Source organism: Myodes glareolus, chromosome 10 (assembly GCF_982192425.1).
Source record: "Myodes glareolus chromosome 10, mMyoGla1.1, whole genome shotgun sequence".
In the NCBI taxonomy this organism is placed as follows: domain Eukaryota; kingdom Metazoa; phylum Chordata; class Mammalia; order Rodentia; family Cricetidae; genus Myodes; species Myodes glareolus.
In genome coordinates, this window is record NC_142035.1 from 68,427,142 (window position 1) to 68,446,126 (window position 18,985).

General features: G+C 35.7%; 1 protein-coding gene across 2 annotated transcripts in view; it reads left to right on the forward strand.

Annotated features, from left to right (window-relative positions):
* The window catches only part of Ano3 (anoctamin 3), a 237,156-nt gene that overhangs the window by 84,892 nt on the left and 133,279 nt on the right, over positions 1 to 18,985 (forward strand). Inside the window, exon 1 of one of the 2 annotated variants that reach the window (XM_087911334.1) lies at positions 7,302 to 7,448. The exons of the other annotated variant lie outside the window; for it this stretch is intronic. The gene's annotated coding sequence lies outside the window, so the exon portion shown is untranslated. Of the gene's footprint in view, positions 1 to 7,301; positions 7,449 to 18,985 lie in introns of those variants that run through there. 2 annotated transcript variants of the gene reach the window in all.

The following is an 18,985-nucleotide window of genomic DNA, read 5'->3' on the forward strand; positions in this document are numbered from 1 at the left end:
AGTACACATAAATAATTCTTTGGTTTTAGCAGCCATCTTCAGAACAAGGAATTGTATTTTAAACTCTTTTGGAGATTAAACTTTTACAATGTTGGCTTCTGATATGATAAGGTGATAGTGGTAGCATAATATGACCTATTAAGAAGACCTGTTAATATGACCTGTTATATTTGGTACTCTAGAAAAGAGAAAATGCTAAGCATTAGATAACTTCTATTGTCCAAGTGTTGGGATATAACCTATGGAGAAAGCCAAGGGGCTATACAAACCAGAGATATCATCAAGTAATGTCTAAGCCTGTATTCTGCTAGTATTATCTTTTGTTGTCTGTTTGTTTGTTTGTTTTTTGAGACACCGTTTCTCTGTACTTTGGAGCCTGTCCTGGAATAATCTCTTGTAGACCAGCCTGGCCTCAAACTCACAGAGATCCACCTGCCTCTGCCTCCCGAGTGCTGGGGTTAAAGGCATGTGCCACCACCACCTGGCTTAGTATTGTCTCTAAAAATCCATATTTGACATATCAGTGATGTGTACAAGATCGAAATTTAATCACTGTACTCTGTAATTTTGTTGGGATTTTAAATATCCCTTTATCAAAAGGCAAAGTTATGGAATTGGCATTACGGCTTTTTTGAATTCTAAAACTTTAACAAGAGGGATTTGATGCCAAATCTAAGCTTTAGGTTCAAATAAAGTTTGGATTTATGTTCTATCTCTTGGGATCCTGCCTCCATCATGCCTACATACTAGAGCTAGGCTTAAAGAGGTTAAAAGAGCACCTATACCAGAGACTAATAATTATTGTACTGATAAAGAAGTAAGAAACTTGACATTAACTTTAAGAGGATTAAATGAGCAAACTCAACTGTCATTTAAAGAACTCACAAATAGAAATGTCTATGCCCATAACCATGAAAAATATTTGGGAATGAATTTTTTTTCTTAGCATGAGATAATAGTGACAATATCCAATCCTAAGTGGCAAAATGATGACTTATAACAACAATGAACATAGAATTAATTCTTCTTCATATATGGGAAGACCCCCCTCAAAAAAATGTGTCTGATTTCCACTAAATATTCAAAATGCTCCTAATTACATGGAGTCTAGGTATAGACTTAACATATATCACCCTATATTTGAGAAAAAAAGCTTAAAATCTTTGAAATGGTTCTGCTTTTCAATATTTTATTTGTGAAAGTATTGGGCAAGAGAGACGGCTCAGCAATAAGCATGGTTTCTCCTCTTTTTAAATTATGTGAAGTTTTTCATGTAATTTATGTTGATGAAATTTTCTTCTTACCAAACTCTTTCTAAACACTTCCCCCCTCCCTACTCACATAACTTTATGACCCCCATTTTTATTTCAAAAACATAAAAATACAAAAATTTAAGACAAAACCAAGACAAAAATTCCAAAACAAAACAAAAAGCCCACAAAACGAATGAATAAAATACAAGAAGTAGATTTTGCATTCCCTAACTAGTCCTGGGTATGGGGCCTACGTTGGAAGGTCGATAACATATACTGTGACACTTTGTTGATGAAAACTAATCTTTCTTTTAGAAGCAAGAATTAATTTCAAATTGCTTCTTGATTAGGCATGGGACTTTGTGTACACGTACTCCTCTTAGTGTTGAGACCTTGACTGGCTTGAATCTGTGCAGGCTTTGTGTGTGCTGTCACCAATTTTGTGAGACTGCTTGTGTATCAGTTCTATTGTATCTGGAGGTCGTGGAATCCTTAGAGTCATCCAACCCCTCCAACTCTTACAACTTTTGCCTTACAACTCCTCCTTCTCATAGATCCAAGGTTCTCAAGAGGAAGAACTTGAATATGATATTTCATTTAAAGCTAACTGTTTCACTCTGCAGACTGCCCAGTCGTAGATCTCTGTGTTAATTTCCATTTATTGATGAAGGCTGGCTTAGGCACTGATCTAACCCAATACTATTTCCTCAGCTGTGTGGCTGAGAAGCTTTAGGAGACAAACAAATAGGTAAGACAAATAATAGGACAAACATACAAATAGAAAACAAACAAAATTCTCATAAATAATTAAATGGAAAGAATTAATCTGATGGCATGGAAGAGAAATTCTAGAGAAAATGAGAAGAACTGCTTTTGCAATCACAAGGGAAAATATTTTCTTTTCCTGGTTTATTTGTGTAAAAAATGCTGCAAATACATATTGAACTGATCCTACAGAACAAGAATTCTTCTTTCCTTTAAGTAGCCCAGCCTTGTGTAGCAGCCAAGGCTTCTATGAGAGGGCAGTAGTCAGAAAACATCACACTTGGGTAGGTGACAAGAATCAAGTACATGTAGCAGAAGACATGGTTTCCTGTCTAACACACCGATGAAGAGCTTGTTTTTTGACTCGACACTGGGGACGCAGAAATTGACTAATGAATTTCCAACTATCATTCTTGAACTATGAGCATATTTCCCTAAATATGGCATCTCCTTTGAAAGGATGTTGAATATCAAATCAGACAGTGCAGGCTTTATAGACAGGAAACTCTTGGCATGAATATTTTAGCAGTTCATTAAAATTGGATTACATGGCGATTCAGTTTGACTAGATCAAGTGTCATGGGCAGATGGTGTTCATCTTTACTCACTAATAATATGGGTAATTTTCTGTAAGTGTGGATACACTGATCGTTTTATAGATGTGATAAGAAAAATACAGCCTCTTTAGATTTCTAAACTGGCTTTCATGTGGAGATTTCTAAAACTTTCATTTTCACAAATACTCAGATTTTAAACTGTACACAGGGCTTAATTTTCTGAATTACTGCTACCATAGAACTACTGTACAGTGCTCGTGATACTAGTGGCACTACAGCATTTCCATAATTGGAATAATGTGTAATTTTGAATACAAGATGAGTAAACACTTGGCTACATGTTGTTTCTTCCTTCCTTCCTTCCTTGATTCCTTAATTCCTTCCTTCCTTTTTCATTACCTTCTTTCCTTTTCCGTTTCCTTTATCGTTTTCTCTCTTGTTCTTTTTTCCTTCTTTTTTATTTACTCATTTATTAGTGCAAAAGCTTTCCTATGTGTGGCTATGGATGTTTTCTACCATTGTACTGTATATACCAACTCTCATTTCTATGTTTGTCTCGAGACACTGTCTCACTAACTTGTCAAGGCTAGTCTTCAACACACCATGTATTCCAGGGAGGCCTTACATCTTTGATTATCCTGCATCAGTTTTCCAGGTAACCAAAAGTGCAAACTCACTCTATCACTCCTGTCTATAAAGATGCTTTAATTGACAAAATTATGCTGGACATAAAAATCAAGAAAATAGCCGTTGACCCTGTAATAAAAGTTAGGTTTACTAGTTTAGACATTAAACACAGTAATGTTAAAATTAGTATGAAGTGACAGAAATGAATTTAAGATTAGTGATAAACTGGTATGCTAGAATATACATGTTGGATCAATGGCTGTATTGTTATTCTTCAAATATATGAAATATAAATATGAACGAAAAACTATCTGCAAAGAAATTTAATGTTGACATTTAAATTTATTAGTAGTACTGGTAATGACAGAAATGCAAAGATGATCAATGCATTTTAATTAAATTAGAAAATGCCTTAAAGCATGACACAATCATCCCTGAGCTACGTACCAAAATCTGCCAGTTTTATTTGCGGAGAAGATGTGTGTTTATTGAGTCAAATTTTCTGGGATACGAGTTGATGATGATAGGGAGTTGAAAGTAATACATAAATAAATGCCTTAAAATAACTTGCACCTTGAGTCCTAGGAACTTATCTTTAGAATTTAATTAGATGTTTGCCCAAATAATTAGGTTTAAGATGGTTCTTTCACTGTAAATGGGGAGACACTTTAAAACTCCAAATTAACGGTACCATTAAAAACAGTAACACATTCAATCTAAGCTACTGTTACAAAAGTCACCCAAATACTTACTGATTATAGAAATTTATTGTCATTATATTTCTATAGTAGAAATGCTGCTATAAAACCAACACAAGACGCACGAGGCCAATAATTTTTAAAAAATTCAATTTTCCATTTTTTCCTTGCAAAATTAAACAAACTAAAACTTACTCTATGTAGCTTTATATTAAAGCCATGTGTATTATCATACTCCTGTTGTCAATTAGAACTCAGTTAGTAATGAATCTAGGAGTGAAAAAAATCTGCTTCCATAAAGCTGGATTCCCAGTTTACAGTCATGGAAAGGTGACAGGGATCCAGAACTCCTCATCTAGTAAGTTTGGGAGGAATATTTTTGTGTCCTCAACTGGTATAAATTCATTTTATATGCAATACCTAAATTCTCACAGACAGTAAGTACTTCTCCTGTCATTACAATAATAAAGAAGGAATATTTGAGTTGCTATTTCTTTCCCAAGTCTATGACTAGGCAGAGGTAGTTCTAGCAATACATGTCTCTGAGATTACAAAAATTTTATGCTTGAAATAGAATAGTTAGTGGTAGGAATTGAACCCAGACATGACTCAGTCATTTCTAAAATGTTAATTTACTGCTCTAAAACTAGGTGCTCAACATTGTCATATTTTCCTGACATATACCCCCAGAAATATACTGGCTTGCTTGAAGTTTGCTGTTGCATAAACAATAATCAAAGTAAAAATAGGAAGTTGGTTATAATTGCTTCCAACCTTGGCTATTGGAAATTATATTCTTTGGATTTACATAATATTACATGAATTAAAGATTTTCAGATACATTTACTCCCCTTGCCAATTAGGAAAACAGAAACAAGCAAAATCAATCCAGCCCATCCCTTACTTGCACAACAGTTCCTACCGTTGCCAATAGCAGCAATTGGAGCATAAAGAAATTCAGTAAGTTTCAAGGAGAGTCAAGACACAGAGACACTTTGAAATGTGAGAATAGATTAGTGGAGTGATTGATATTGTTCCCAATGCTCTGAAAAAAATTCCAGAAAACATGTTCCTCTCTGGAAGGGCTTATTTCACAATGAAAACAGGGAAATAAACAAGAAGCCAATGTTGTTCTCTCTCTGCAAACAGCAATGTTTGGCAACTAGACATATAAGAAGTTTTTGAAATCATTAAATATTTAATTATTTACTTATCCCATCATATCATTACTGAAAATAAATTTAAAATATTATGTGTGTAAACGTGTGTGTATGAGTGTGTGTTTGTGTGTGTATGCGTGTGTGTTTGTGATTGTGTGTGTATGTATGTGTATGAGTACATGTGTGTGTTGGTCCTATCCATCCTCATTTGCTTCTCTTTTCCCCCTCAGACTCCCACTGAATACCTCCTATTTCCCAACTACGTTCATGTCTTTCTCTTTTACCTTTTCTTTCTCTTTTCCCTCCCAGTTTTTAAATTGATGTGTTGTATAAAGCATGAGTAGGAGTTTATTTATTATACTGTGGGAAACTTATCACTGGCTCTCCTGCTGATATGAGATCATTTCCCTCTATAATTGCTGTAGCTCTTCAGGGATAGATGGGCATACTGATATTGAGCTTCTCCTCAATCCATAATGGAATGTTGAAGGGACCTTACCTGTGCAGGTCTTGTAGGTATTGACAGCTGCTGTGTATTCATGACTAACTGCCAAGTCAAATACACAAAATATGTTCATAATAATTTTATCAACCCTCTGGATCTGAAAGTCTTTTTATTCCCTCTTCTATCATGTCCCCAGTCTTGAAAATAGCGATAGAGGTGTCCGATCTAAGAATGGACTAGAAACAGACACTTTGATCAGTCCTGAGTCTGTGTTGTTCTCCATCCACAGGATATATATATATATGTGTGTGTGTGTGTGTGTGTGTGTGTGTGTGTGTGTGTGTATGTATATGTATATGTATATGTATATGTATATGTATATGTATATGTATATGTATATGTATATGTATATTTGCCCAGGATGGAGAGCTGCACTAGTCAATGTGTATAGAGATGAAGACAATTTGACTATGTGTCTATTTAGCAAAGCAGTAATAGTAGATTTTCCACTAAAGTTCATGACTTTGGCATTCAGAGTTTCTGATTAGATGTACAGTATCAGGCATTAATTTGTTCCCAGGGACACATCCCTAAATTGTTGGATTTTTTTTTCCATGAGTACATCAGAGTTCATCTGGTGGGTAGATCTTCTGCCTAAGATTAAGTTAAAGGGAACTTTAACTATGAAATGTCAGCTGCAAAAATTTGTCTATGGAAATTTCACATACATAGACTTCAGTCATCTATCATTTGATGTTAAACAGACTCAAACTTTTGTAAAAAATCAAACTTGCTATTCTAATAAGATCAGTTTGCAAACCTGATGATTAATTCAAGGCCGTATTCAATAACTGGTCATTTCTTGGTACATTGCCTTATCAGTCCCAACTCCAAGCTGGCCCAAAGAGGATTTTTGGCAAAAATAAATGCAACCTTCTTTTGCATCTCATTGAATAAATTATAATCAATAGGGAAAAATTGGTGAATTCTGTTTGATTTTAGGTCAATTAATTCTATTACACTTGGACTACAGTACATCAACATAGACCCAATATAATGCATGGCAATGTGAAGTTTCATGGATTCAGGATTTCACAGAAAACATACATTTTCTATTGTTTTTTTAATTAATTTTTTTTGGTATTTTACTTTTTTGGGGTTTCTTTTTTTTTGAGACAGGATTTCTCTGTGTAGCCCTAGTTATACTGAAACTAGATATGAAGACCAAGTCACAGAGATCTCCCTGGCCTTGCCTTCTGAATGCTGGGATCAAAAGTGTATATACAACAACCTCCCTGGTTAGTTTTCTTAACTGAGTAAAAGTACAAGGAATTTTCCTATGAATGCTTTAAAACAAAAGGAAATAATCTTAAATTCTACTAAGATACCAAAAAATATGGTTAGGCCCACCAATACAAAAGGTCCACACTGCCAGACCTCTACTATTTAAACAACAAAAAAAATCTACTTCATTTGTGTCATCCTATTCAATTCATTCAAATGTCATATGTAATGGATTATTTAAAATTGACAGTAAAATCATCAAAATGTCACTTGCATTATAGGATTAAATGTCACTTAGATGAATCATACATCGACACTATTAACCAATGACACACGAGGCAACCCCGTACTGTACTTCAGCCACCCCCTAAAATAAATTAATAGAAAGCAATACAGAAGTTCTTATAAAGAGAGGCATTGTCTCTTCTTTTAAAGTCATTATTCATATCCAGGCATTTAAAGAGTTGCCTTAAAACCTTCCAGTCAAATGCTTTGTGCAGCGTTCACGATGTAAGACTCCAGCTAATGGATCGAGCAGGAGGAGGAAGGCAGAACTTTCAGCTGTCATGCTGAAGAGTGCTTTAAAGAAGATTGTCATTTGAGAGGATTGTCAGCAGTGGAGGGTTCCAAATGCAGCTGAACCCAGGATTCTAACTGTGGTATGTTTAAAAGTGCCTCATCTAGGAATTTTGTGTTTCTTTTCTGTTTGTTTGAGCATGCATAGGGAAGCCAATTAAGAATAGCAGATGTTGGTTTTCAAAAGTGAGAATGAAGTTTTAAATTTTTATGATGCTTAGAGTGTATCTGTTAAAATCTTAGAATGTATCTGTAGTGTGATCTAAACGTGTATTTGATAATCACCAGTGTTTATCTTGCATGCAAAACAATCATCTTTGTGTGAAGTTGAAGCTGTGCTTAAATGTATTGCTAGTGCTTTCACAGGAAAAGCTGTCCAGAGATTCTACCTGCTGCCGTTCTAGATTTGAAATTATGTAAAGCAGAATTTTTAAAGATGAATATTTTCTGGTCATTCTTGAGGCATAGTTTCATACATGACTTCTTTGTTAACATCAAAGCACAAGGTCTGGGAAGCAATACTTTAAGGAAGGGAAACTGAATATTAAACCTTAAACTACATATATGACCCGAGAATGAATTTCATAAGTAAACTAGGAAGTGACATGTTTTCAGTCTGCTATCTTTATTTTCTATGCTGTTGAAAGTTATTTTTAAAGTATTTACGATTTCCCTAGGCTTTATTTTCATTTATTGTTTTTTAAAAATATAAAATAATCTCATTTGGAAAACAGAAAATCAAAGTCTATATCTGCACTCACAGTCAGATCACTTAAAAATCAATAGTCTTTGATGAGGAAGGAAGTGTTCATTTTTAAGAAAAACAAGTGCTTAGAAGAATTCTTGTGTGATATTTTCCATAGCAATCAGTGACTAGAAAGGGATATGCAAATGTATTCTCTAAGTAATTCTGCAAAGGGAATATTCAGAATTCACAGGCTAAATGAATTTACTGCATTAAGAATACAGCAGAAAACCACAGTTTATGCACCATCATGTTATAATGAAAACATTTGGCTTTAGTTCTTTATTAGATAAAGCAGAAACTCCTTTATATTGACTAAATAAAAATAAGAGGAAAAAAGAATAAAATACTTTCAATATAACACTTAGACTAATATCTGCTACATGCTACATAGTGTAAATTCAAAATATATTTTGCTTCTCTTTTGTTCATACTTTTACTATCTCTCTGTTTAGGAACCATCATAATTGTCTAGTTATTATTATTTTATTGAATATGTTTTATTACATGTATTTAGAGAATGCAAGCCACATAACTTAGGCATTTGGATTCCACTCTATATTATCAATAATTATCTTACTGCCTTCTCTATAATCCTATATTATGGCAATACTCAGTGAAATGCATATATCTTACAGAACATTGTAAGTGTGAAAATGCACTGATTTCTCTTTAAACATAGATAATAAAATTGTTATGGGAAGAACATATCTAGAAGACATCAAGTGTAATAAATCACTTAGATCAATTCATTGTTTGAATCACCCTGAAAAAAATAAGAAAAGTAGAATTTTTTAGTTTTTTTCTCATCTTAACTAATTCAATATCAGATATAAGTTGAAAAATAGCTTCTTATCTGAGAATATTTTTTCAGAGAAAAATGTAAGTTGCATAATTAAAGTTGATATGCATAAGAAATGTTTAACTTTCCTAAAAACAGAAATATCACTAATTTCAGATTCAACTATAATTTTTTTCTTTTGGCATTTCTTCCTGAAAAAAATGAGGAAGAAGTAGAAGTGAGATTACATTCGATGATATTTCAGATTCAGTTCTCACATTCTAAGAAATTTGGGCTACAACAAGTTTTAAAATTATTCATGCTTCTTTTGCTAAATAGATACCATATAACAGAGATTGACAAACTTGCGAGTATCAAAATTACCTGTAGGAACTGTTTAAAAAAGAAAACGACAGCTTTTCATAGCATTGGGTTCCACTGAGGTCCAAAACTTGTCAGCTTTATCAGAGACCTAAATGACGCTGAATCTTCTGCTTCAGGTACCATATTTGAGAGCCATTACCTTGCCTTTGTCTTTTAGAGGCTTCAATCTGCTGTGTGCCAGGTTGTACCTGCAATTCATTGATACAATACAACAAGCAAAGTCCCTCACCTGCAAAGCTTTTCGCATAAAGAAGATTAAGAAAATCAACAGGAGAGTCACCTCATAAACATGGTCACAGGTTGTCTCTTGCCAGTGTAGAAAGGCCACCACCCTACTGCAGCAGCTTATCAAAAGGTCGAGTCTGTGCATGAGGACTGGAAAGTGGGGGATCAACACAGGGGAGAGAGGGAATGACCAGCATCAGAGCAGCAGAAGACCCTCCATGAGGCCTTGGGTGTCCTCTAGGCAAGGAGAACGCTGAGAATGAGCTTGGGTGGCCCAGGATGAGAGCAAAAGAGGCACTTGGGCACAGTGCTTCAGGCGTCTGTGGTGGTACTGAGATGCTCTCCGGAGTCTAACCATTTTGTGTTCCAAAGGTGGCCATGCCCCTGCGCGATGGCCTTGCGTTAGTCCAGGTGGAAGATGGGAGTAGTTTGACAAAGAACAGACGGTGTGAATGGTGAACATGGCATTGTGTAACATTTAAAGGTTGACACTGCTCAGACATATAAACATGGAGATGACAGTATTAAAAATGGCATTGTGATGATTATGATTCAGAAAAGGAGTTTAGAAAGGAAAGTGAAGATGATTTGTCTGAGATTGGTCAGCATTCATAGCAGGGTTATGGGAACAGCCCCTGGTTTGTTTATAGCAGTAAGAAAGACATATATAAGGATGAATTTTGAAATCTATAAATCTAAATTTTTCATAGACTTTAAGGTGAAAAATATCAAGCTAAAATTAGTTGAGGTGGTGGTGCTGGTGGTGGTGGTGTGTGTGTGTACGTACGGCAAGGATGAAGGAAGTATAATGGATATGAAATGTATATAATGGGGTTGAGGTTCTCAAAAGTTTTGTAATTTTTTGGAGATAAAAACAAACAAGAATGTGCTTCAAGGAATAGCACTTAAATGTTAGAGTGAATAAGGATTATGCTTTCTGTGTTTTCTAAGTCCTTTCAGATGCGACTTGCTCCTATCACACCACCCTGCCCACAGGCCCTGAGTATTCACTCCTAGCCTTACCCATTCCTGCTATGCTACACGTGAAGTCTCCTTAGCCTAGGAATGCGCACGCATGTTCTGTTCTCCCTTCTATTCTATTCTCTTCTTTAGGACTCGAGTCACATATCACTTCTGAGCAAAGTTTTCTTTCTCAAGGCAGTCATTTCATCTTTGCTGTCACAGCATTTAAACTTGCTTTCTCCACCTCACAGTGGAACAAATCTCACAAGAGTATAAAATGTTCTCCTTTCTTCTTCCTTGACTAAATTATTCTCTTCAAGGAATGGTGCCATGGAGTATTTTTCATTGCAATTATCTGAACACCTTGCATAGACAGTGCTGACTCACAACAGGAATGCGGGATGAACTTCTTACATGAACACATTACTTGAAAAAACATTGTAGCTCGAGGTGATACAGAACCACTAGCATGTGCTTCAAGTCTCTGGTTTAAAATCTTACTTTTAAAAATAGATATTGTTTAAATTTAATTTTCTACTAGAAATGTATATTAGTTAAATGATTAGGAGAATTAAGAAGAATGTAAAAATAAGTATATACTTGGCATCATTGTGGAATATTACAAAAATAATTTAGTAAAATAAATCTAAATCATTTGGTGTAAACAAATAAATAATAATAGATATATACCCGATTATTTAAACGTGTATATACACATATGTGTATGTATCCATAAAACTGTTTCAGCCAATTAAAAGTACAATGGGACATGGTTATCACATCTCTTAAGTGATCTAATGGCACAATGGAGAAAATAAAAATATACAAAATTGTGGCATTCCCTACCTCTGAGAAATGCCATACTAATGGCAGTGAGACTTCAAGGAATTCTCTGGGCCCTTCATATGAAACTCATTAAAACTATCGCTGAATGATGACATAAATATTAATGCTTCCTCTTGTTTTACAACAGCATTGTTCTTTAACTGTTGAGCCAATCATTCAGAACTCTCTATCCCTTAGATTACAGAGGTGGCTCAATCATTAAAAGTGCATCCTCCTCTTACAGAAAACGACAGTTCTTTCCCAAGAATCATGTGGTTTACAGCCTCTGGCACGTTCATTTCCAGAGGCTTGGGTAACCTCTTCTGGCCTCTATGAGCACATGCACTCATATCTTACTACTTCCTCAGACACATTCACAAATAAAAAAAATTGACAGCTGTGTCTGGTTCTCCAGATCAGACCAGCTGTTCTTTCAAACTTCATCTAGGTCTTGGCGAGTTAAAGGGTTGAAGTCATTTTGCTCCATGAACTCAATAGTCTTTGAAATTAAGAAGAAACTGCAATTGTCGAGTTTAAATTTTATTCCTTTCTCTTGGAACAGAAAGAGTCCCAACAAAAATCTGTGGTATTCTGTACAATAAGAGCAGACTTCATAAACATTGCATGCAATCTTTATTACATGTTATCACATACACTATATATGCATATGATTCTATAGTCAAAAAGAGAAAGTAGACAACTGTGCTCTTATAATTGTAATTACTACTGAGATTTTTTTTCTCAAACTTCCCCTCTTCTCTTATCTTCTTCCTCCTTCTACTCTTCTTTTCTTTGTTGTCCTACATCCCCCACTCTTTCTTTGATGGTAAGAACTGAACCTAAGGCCTTTCACATTCTCTGCACATATTCCACCACTGAACTATTGATGTGGGAGTCCCCTCTGTGTGATGCTTGTATTGGTTAATGAATAAAGAAACTGCCTTGGCCTGGTAGGGCAGAACTTAGGTAGGCAGAGTAGACAGAACTGAATTCTAGGAGGAAGAAAGCAGAGTCAGAGAGACACCATATAGCTGCTGGAGACAGATGCTGGGAATTTTACCCAGTAAGCCACTGCCATGTGGTGATACATAGATTAATAGAAATGGGTTAAACTAAGGTGTAAGAATTAGCCAATAGGAAACTAGAGCTGGTACAAACAGTGATTTAATTAATACAGTTTCTGTGTGGATATCTCTGGGCTAAGCTAGCCAGCCGACTGGGACAAACAAGCGGCGCTCCTTACAACAAACTATATCTCCAAGTCTACTCATTAAGTTGATTGAACATTATGGGAAGAACAAAAACATATCTGGAAATAATAACTTTAGAGTGGCATTACTATAACATAGAAAAGGGTTTGAATCTGGAAGAATAGCATAAACAAGGTACTGAGTTTGAGCATATGTGTACTGAGTTGAGAATGTATGTGTGCCTGACCAGAGCAAGAGGCATCCCTTGTTGTAGCATATGGAAATAAGAGAGGTTAGCAGGCATTAGACTGTAGGTAATGGGATGGTGTAGCAAGTTATGTGTGGGAGCACACACTGTTTCATATGTACAGTCCAAAGTTCTCTCAACTCTGAGCTACATCCAGTCAGATGACCCTGTGCTTAGAACAGTACAAAGCATTGCTGAAATCCATCAATGCCACAATCCACTTCAGTCTGTTTCCATAGATACTGCTTACATAAATGACAAAGTGGACTCCAGTTTAGGTATTGCATCAGATTGATTCTTAAGAACACATACTAGTGTAAAGAAACCGTTGTCTATAAAACACAAAGTACCAGGCTATGATCTTTTATATATCTGGCAATATTAGTAATAAGAAAATGGTAAAAAACTGAAGCCCTTCAAAAATTAATTGAGAAATTACTGCTTGCTAAATCACGTAGTGATATGCTAAATATGATTTTTATTATATTTTATGAGTGTAAATCCTCCAGTGTTACCTGTTACCCTAAAGAACATGGACCCTTAAACTAGGATATTCATTTAAATCCCGACTTTACCTTTTGTTCTTAGTTATGGAGCTGAAGAAATATCTCAGTGATTTAGAGTATGAAGATCTGAATTAAGATCTCAGCAACCACATAAAAAGCAGGGCACAGTTACCATTCTTCCCGCAGGATCGCTGAAAAACTCTGTATTACATAAGGTGGAGAGGGATATAGTACAATACTCACCATATTCCTCTGACCCTTGCAAGCTTGTGTACTCTGGCACACCTAGGGCATCCACCCTTGTGCATAGTTCACATGCACCCCACCCTTACATACATGCATATACTCACATTAATGCATGTGAAATAAATAAAATGAAATGAAACAGAAATGCAGTCACATTGCTATAATTAAAAGTCAGTGATTTCAGAGGTTAACATTGACCAAGAAAAAAGCAGTAGTGTGTGACAACTGTCCTTCTTACAGATTGTCTGACCCTGTGAGAAAGAGAATGAAATAGGGTACAGAAAGGAGAGACAGAAGGAGAAAATAAATGCTGAGAATATGTGCAGGAAATAAAGGGAAGCAAGAAAACATCCTGGAGAATGGATGTGTGTAAAATATCCTGAGGTATTTAGTCTCTTCTCATTTTTATTTTTCATAGATGACAAACTCTGATTGCTTAATTTACCTAAACAGGTAGGATTATAGTTTAGAAAATAAGGTCCCAATGAGGAGCAGAAGGAGGGAGAACTTGAGCAAGGAAGTCAGAACCGAGAGGGGTGTGGTCACCCACTGAGACAGTGGGACACATCTAATGGGAGATCACCAAGGCCAGTTGGAATGGGACTGATGGAGCATGTGATCAAACCAGACTCTCTGAATGTGACTGACAGTGGAGGCTGACTGAGAAGCTAAGGACAATGGCACTGGGCTTTGATTCTATTGCACGGACGAGCTTTGTGGGAGCCTTGTCTGTTTGGATGCTCACCTTCCTGGACCTAGGGGAAATGGGGAGGACCTTGGACTTCCCATAGAGTAGGGAACCCTGACTGCTTTTTGGCCTGGGGAAGAAGGGGTAGGAGGAATAGGGGGAAGGAAGGGGAGGGAAGTGGGAGGAGGGGAGGAGGTGGAAATTTTTAATAAAAAAAAGAAAAGAAAGAGGAAGTTCATAAATGTTATGTTATGTACCTGTAACCTAAAACAAAAATACCTAGAGTGTTGAGTATTAATTAGCTCTGTTCTCTCTGAATTGGGCAATAAGTGCTGTGTTTGAAAGGGCTATAACATATCCAGAATGGAGGATGTTCCTTACTTTTACCAGATATTGAATGCCAATGGAAACAGAGAATAAAATAGATATCTGATAAATGTGCACTGCCTCAAATCCAAGACAGCCGAGGGGAAAAACTGTCTAGACAAAAATCAGGCTCTGTTTTTGTTTGAGGAGTTTCTAAATTATAAGCAAAACCAAAGCAATATAAGAAAAATAGCATCTTCATAGCATGGTGGCACATGCCTGCGATTCAGAACTTAGAGCAGGAGCTGTGCAGTGGGACTGCTCCACGTTTCCTTAACCAAATACATCGGCCTCCCTCTTGATATTTCATATAAACTAATATTTATTCTCAATTAAGTTGTTCTTGATTCATGCAGAATGCAGTAGAGATTGCACTTGAGATTTTTTTTAAAAATTCTGTAGAATATTTGTAGACTGATCTTTGATTTTGAATTTATCCACTCTGAAGTAAATTAGATACAGATATTTTATAGGTCTATGCCAGAAAGTAATCTACTTAGAAATCAACTGATGTCAGATGTTTTCCTACAAAAAAAAAAAAGTGATGCACGGCATAAATTAGTTTCATTTGTATCTTGGCAGTCTGTAGTTCAGGTGAGAGCACTTGCCTAGACCCATCGCAGCTCCAGGTTCAAACTCTAGTACCGTGTGTGTGTGTGTGTGTGTGTGCGTGCGTGTGTATGTGTGTAAAATTTTGTGTTTACCTTTTTATTCATTGTGCAAAATAGTAGGTTTCATTGCAACATTTTAATATATATTGGTAACGTGTGTTAACAATGTTTACCCCACTTACCTTCTCTTGTTTCTTGTCACTCTCTCATCATCTTTTTATTCTCAGATATTTTCTATTCTAATTTCATGTTTTATCCTTTTAAAAATCTACATTCTACATTTTGAAGAAAATATGAAATATTCTCCAAAGTTTTTAAAATTTTACTTGATCTGGCTTATTTTGTTTAACATGATGACTTAAGGTTTCACCCATTTTCCTACAAATGCCATGGCTTTATCTCAAGAATAGCTGTATAGCATCATTCTGTTTAGTATTTTTTTTATCCACTGAGAGTCTACTAGGCTGATGCCATGACTTGAAATCTGTGAATACAACTGTGAAATGTAAGTGTACAGGTATCTGTTGCATGTTACACAGGATTCCTTGAAGTATAAGCCCAGAATTGATGTAGCTGGAACACGTGGTAGTTCTCATGTTAATTTCTGGGAAACTGCACGCTGATTCCACAGTGGCTGGCCTAATTTACATCCCCACCAAAGGTGTATTCAGCCTGTTTTGCCTATTAACAATTAGATTTTGTTTATTTGTGTGTTTGTTTATTGATGTTAAGCGTTCTGACTAGGATAGAACAAAATCTCAATGTAGTTTTAGTTTGTATTTTCCTGGTGGCTGAGAATATTAAAATATTACATATGTTTATTGCACATCTTGTGAGAAGTGTTTCAGTTCGTTTGTCTGATTGTTGATTGGGTTATTTGTCCATTTTGTACTTAACGTTTTGGGTTCTTTATATATTCTGCAAATAAAGTCTCTCAGATGAACATATGGAAAAGTTCATCTCCAGTTCTGTAGCTTGTCTCTTTTTGGTGCAGAAGTCTTTGACTTTGATACAATCCTACTTGTCAGTTTTTACCATTACTTTCTGAGCTATCGCGTCTCCATATGTTTCCATATGTCTCTTGAAGTAATTCTCTGTATTGTGAGGAAATAAATATCTTTAAAATATATTCATTAAAACATCAAAAGGAAAGTTAAGTGCCTGCTATTGGATATGATTAGGATTACTTAACAGAGAACTGTAGACTGGCATTTGTAGCTGTGATTATTTTCTCTGTGATGTCGTTGTATTGGGTGATATTTCCAAAAGTTGTAGGTACATATTAGAGAACTCAAAAATATTTAAGTGATCTTAGACAGATAGTTCCTTTTAGTACTTGTAAGGTAAGTATGTATTTGTTTAATAACAAGAAGATGTTCAGACTTAGCTATCCGACAGTCTCTTACAATTCTGTAGATGGTACCAGCATATTCAACATCAAAATAAAATGGTTTTATTAATGAATGAGAACTGCTATAAGCAAAAGAAACACAGATGGACTCAATGAGTAGACAAGCTTGTTAATATTTGAATTTCCCATGTTCCTCTGATAAGCTCTTACAGCGGTACAGGTGAGCAGAATGAGAGGCTATAGTAGAAAAAGAAAACCATCAACTAAGCGCTTCTCCAATTCTATCATAAAGGCTCATCCCCACTTCTATACTCCTAGTCGTCATTACTTAATGCAGTTTTCACTGTCCTCCAAACACCATGCTAATTTGCCAGGACCTTTAGGAGATTTCTGCTTGGTTTTCAAAGTCCCTAGAAATCACGCATAATACCCTTTTACCCAAACACGATCGTGTTATTTATTGCCACACCATGTGACCTTTTATAACAAGAGCTAAAGGGCAGCAGGAAAACTACAGCTGTATGGAATGGTGTGGAAAGTGGTGGCAGTCTACAGCTTTAATGCCAGCACTCAGGAAGCACAAGCATGTGGAACTCTGTGAATTCAAGATCATCCTGGTCTACAGAGTAAGTTCCAAGGCGGCCAGGGTGGTGACACAGAAAATATTGTTTCTATAGATCGATCGATCGACCGAATGAACGACCAATGGATGGACGGACAGACAGACAGACAGACAGACAGACAGACAGACAAACAGATAGATAGATAGATAGATAAGTGAGCAAGGAAACAAGCAAATACATAACTAAAATACAATCTCAAACCTTCATACTCTAAAACATACCCTTTCAATGCTCTGGTCTGATACGATGAGACCAGCCAAAGTTAAAAAAAAAAAAAAGCACAGCTCTCAATATAAATTAAATGCTTAATACATTTTTTTCTTGACAAATCTATGTTAAGAGTTAATAACAAGACTATTCTATTCTTTTGACTGCATTTGACTATGTCTAACTACTTTCAAAAGAAAAGAATCTCGTTTGTTGGAATTAGGAACTCAACACAACATTTAAAAAACACCTCATTGTTTAGTAATACACAGCATGCAGTATTTGCTGAGGACTTTAAATTTGTGCATGTATGTGTTTTTTTTTTCTTTTGAAGTTAATAAAGGCTGCTGCCTTAGTTAGGGTTTCTATTGCTGTTAAGAGACACCATGACCATAGAAACTCTTATAAAGAAAACCGTTTTACTGAGGCTAACTTACAGTGCAGAAGTTAAGTCTGTTATCATCTTGGTGGGTGGCATGCAGGCAGACATGGTGCTGAGGAAGGAGTTGAGTTCTACATCTTGATCCACAGGCAAGAAGAAATGCGTTGCAACACTAGGTATGGCGTAAGAATAGGAGACTACCCCCACAGTTACACACGTCTTCAAACAAGGCCACACCTACTCCAATAAGACCACATCTCCTAATAGTGCCCACTCTTTAGGGGTCATTTTCTTTCAAACTTCCATTTGCCTTTCGGAGTTTTAGTACTTTGGCATTATTTTTTAATCTGATTGTTCTTTCCTCATATACTGATTTTTTATTTTCTACTAAAGAATTTGCTGGAAAAAAATTTGTAGACTGTTTAGGAGATTGTAGTGTCTGAAAGACAGACAATATTTTGATGAACTTAAAAGTTCTTTTCAGAATGACAATTTTGTTTGTCTTCTACACAAGGGTACATTACAAAAGATTCAAATCATCCAATCAGTAACAAAGAAACATGGCCCTGCTTCCCACACTAGTATCCTCATGGAACACATTGTAACCATTAAATAGAGGTGATGGCCTAGCTAGGCCCTCCCTGGACCTTGGTTATGAACAGCAGTTTTTAAGACTCATATGGCATAGGTACTGGTCTTCTTCCACCCTGTTCTTTTAAGCACCCAGGGAATAGATCTCCCTGCCTAAACTTCATATGCTCTGGGTATCTCCATCTGACCTCCTCTGGGAGTTTCCTTTTTTTGGAATTGTGGAATTTCAAAAATTCAACTTCCTTCTTTTAGGTCTTGCTCTTTACCACTGAAAGCATTAAATACACTCAGGAATTTTATTTAAGCTAAATAGTTAGTAAGTTGCTATAGTTTCATGTTTGACAAAGCATAGTATTCAAATAATTTCCAAAATGCACATTAACTCCTTAAATCGTGTAATGATATGATTTAATATTAATGTCTATTAGAAAACAACCCACAAAACCTAATACTCATATATTTTAAATTCAAACTTCAGCAAGGTCTACATTTTTTAAAGTACAATCTCAAAAAAATTACTAAGTAATAGCCCCCATAGCTTTGTGTATATTATAACACTGTATATATATGAAAACATAATGTTATATAAAGAGAGAGAATAATGAGGAACAATGCCATATTGTGTTTTGTCTAATAACTTCCCAGATGATTCCACTTCCCACTTAGCACCACAGACGTCTGCCACTCAC